The 3,243-nt window shown below is 38.7% G+C and overlaps 1 pseudogene; it reads left to right on the forward strand.

Moving 5' to 3' along the window:
• The first annotated feature begins 623 nt into the window (after window positions 1-623).
• Window positions 624-938, forward strand: LOC125097350 (ragulator complex protein LAMTOR5-like; annotated as a pseudogene).
• Window positions 939-3,243: the final 2,305 nt, after the last annotated feature.

The raw sequence follows: 3,243 nt of genomic DNA on the forward strand, positions 1-3,243 counted from the left end.
CGCCCCTTGTTTGCTTTTTTTAAATACAAACATTGCAGTTGGACTTGGGGCCATGGATTCTGATGAACTACATCCCTGTGGGACCTCAGAATGCACACCTTGGCACCAAGCACCTGGCAAGCACACAATGATAGAAGGAAAAGAGAAACCAATTTGTGTAACATTATAAAATGAGATACCTAACTTTGTGTGAAGAATGAAGCCACTTATTTACCTTGATTTCACTGTAAAATTTCCTTCTCCTTGATTTTGTCTTTCTCTCGGAAGAAAACCCTTTCAGAGTTAGCTAACCTTTCCCTATGATCGTATGGCAATCATTTCCATCCCTATCTTCTCCTTTTTTGGCTTTACTGTTGGAGGGTAGTAATAAGAACTAACCTTTTTTGAATACTTCTATCAGACAATTATATATATATATATATATATATATATATATATATATATATATATAGTTAACTCTTTTGTATGATAACTCATTTAATCCTCACAAAAGCCCATGAAGAGATCCTGTTTTTAGCTACATTTTGCCAATAAGAAACTGATGCACTGAGAGACTGAGAGACTGAGTTTTCCAAGGATATTCAGGTGTGTAAAGATATAGGCTAGGGCTTATGGCAGACAGGATGGAGATGACTTTAGAGCAGCACTTGGAAGACACAAGTCTTAGAAAACAACCCCATTGTTGGGGTTCTGTGCACAGATTCACAAGGACTTGATCTGGGCTGCCATGGGGCCCTGTCAGATGAGCATGCTGGGGTGATATCTCTTCTAGCCCAGCAAGCAGCTAAGCTAACCTCACACCCCACTGACATTCCTGTGGTTGTCAAGAATTGGATAATGGGAACATTATGATCCGGGAACATGATGGCATCACAGTGGCAGTGCACAAAATGGCTCTTGATGTCTCACAGAAGAAGTTCTCCAGCAGCCTGTCGTAGGAGTTCAATCCTGCCTATGTTAATTATCTTACAAAAGTATGAAAGTTCCAGCAGTTAGGCCATTTGTTTAGGTGCATTGGGCAATTTTCTATTAATTTTAGAGTAAGTGTTTTGGACACTCAGTGGACTGACCTATCAAAATATTAGTAAGAGAAGACCATGTTTTGGGGCACCTGGGTGGCTCAGTGGTTTGGGCGTCTGCCTTTGTCTCAGGTCATGATCTCGGGGTCCTGGGATCGAGCCCCGCATTGGGCTCTCTGATCAGCGGGGAACCTGCTTCCCCCTCTCTCTCTGCCTACTTGTGATCTCTCTCTCTGTCAAATAAATAAATAAAATCTTTAAAAAAAAAAAAAAGATTGGCACCTGGGTGACTCAGTGGTTTAAAGCCTCTGCCTTCGGCTCTGGTCATGATACCAGGGTTCTGGGATCAAGCCCCACATGGGGCTCTCTGCTCCACGGGGAGCCTGCTTCCTCCTCTCTCTCTCTGCCTGCCTCTCCGCCTACTTGTAATCTCTGTCTGTCAAATAAATGAATAAAATCTTAAAAAAAAAAAAAAAGAAAAGAAAAAAGAAAAGACCATGTTCTGAAACATGGTTCAGGTCACTTTGTATATAGAATTTTGTGATGTTCAATAAATCAGTTGGAGGAAGAGACAAGTATATAAAAATACAGTGATAGGTACAAAGAAAATTGAGCAAATAAAAAAGTACACTTAACTCCAGGAAAAAAACAAAAAAGTACAAAAAGAAAGGAATGTAATTATTTATATTACATTTAGTTTAATAATATTTGCATAATAAACACTAATGACTTAAGAAAAATTATGACATAACTATATTGGGAGGACAAGGGGAGTGGAGGTATATGGTCGTGAGTATGTGGTTTAAGACCACAGAACTTTCATCATCCATGTATGAAATCAATAGATTGTTCTGAAATTGGTTTATGAAGAAATAGCAATATAAGCATATTTTTGGAAATATAACAAGAAAGAGTTAAAATAGTCGTGTCAGTTTCTTAGAGCCATATGACAGGATTCTGCCAGACATGTTTAAGTAATAAGGGGTATTAGTTCATAGAACAAGTCCTAGAACTACCACAGAACTGACCTGGTTAGGGGGCTGCTGCAGCTGCCCCCAGAACCAGCTGCATCCACTGTGGTCAGGAAACTCAATCTGCTAAAACTCACCCCAGAATATATTGCCTCTGCTGTACTTACACCAGCAAAAATGGACTCTAGCTGCTCAGCTGATTTCCTCACATTCTTTTCTTCTAAATCAAAGTACATGAACCTTACTCACATTCCCCATTTCTGTAGCAAGGGTGGCTGGGATTTTTCTCCTAATTCCACTTTGGTAAAGTGGGGTTCACTAATGGGAGGTTGTCAAACTATGGAGAATGCTTTTCATGAATATAGGCATATCTATGTTTGTAAATTCACAGACCATCTTCGGAAGGACACATGTAGAAGTGGCACTAGTGATTGACTTCTGACAGGAGAACAAAATGGCTGGAGGTGAGGTTAAGTGGGATTCATCATCTTTTGAATTTTGTTCTCTGTGCTTCTAGTACCAATTCAAAGTACCAATTCAAAGACCAAATACAGGGGCACTTAGGTGGCTCAGTTGTTTGAGCATCCGACTCTTGATCTCAGCTCAAGTCTTGATCTAAGGATCATGAGTTTAAGACCCATGTTGGGCTCCACGCTGGGTGTGAAGCCTACCTAAAATAAATAAATAAAAGTGTATAGCATTAAAAACAAAAGACAAAAAATAAATACAATTTTTTTTAAACCTGGAATTAACTCCTATCTATGAAGGCTGAAGAGATAAAGAATGAGAGAGAATTAAATTTGAAGCCTGAGTGCAGCAGGTGCTTGGAGCTCCTCTGTTACTCGTACTTGTCTACATCTTCACTTTTCTTGTTTTGTGAAGGATATTACCTTTAGTTTCATATTTACAGATCTGTGGTTTACCAAGTAGGTTTTTTGTTGTGCCAAACATTCTCATATTTTCAAGGTTCTTTGCTTGGAATAGATGCATTATATTCTATTAAATATTCAAAATGTGTAAGTTATGAAAAGTGTAAGGACTTTCAATAAGAGTTATTTTTTTCAGGAGTCTAGAACTAGTTATGCCTGAGAGTTTTATAATGGCTGTACGTAGTCTTGGCCATGTGCAGAACGCATGCACATATGTTATCTATTACTTGATCCTTTGCACAAGAGCTCCATGTGATCCTTGCTATTCTTAGCTTTGTCCAAGATCTAAAATTAGAACTAGGCTAATATTACATTTCACTTGAT

The sequence above is a fragment of the Lutra lutra genome, chromosome 4, assembly GCF_902655055.1.
Source record: "Lutra lutra chromosome 4, mLutLut1.2, whole genome shotgun sequence".
Taxonomy (NCBI): Eukaryota; Metazoa; Chordata; class Mammalia; order Carnivora; family Mustelidae; genus Lutra; species Lutra lutra.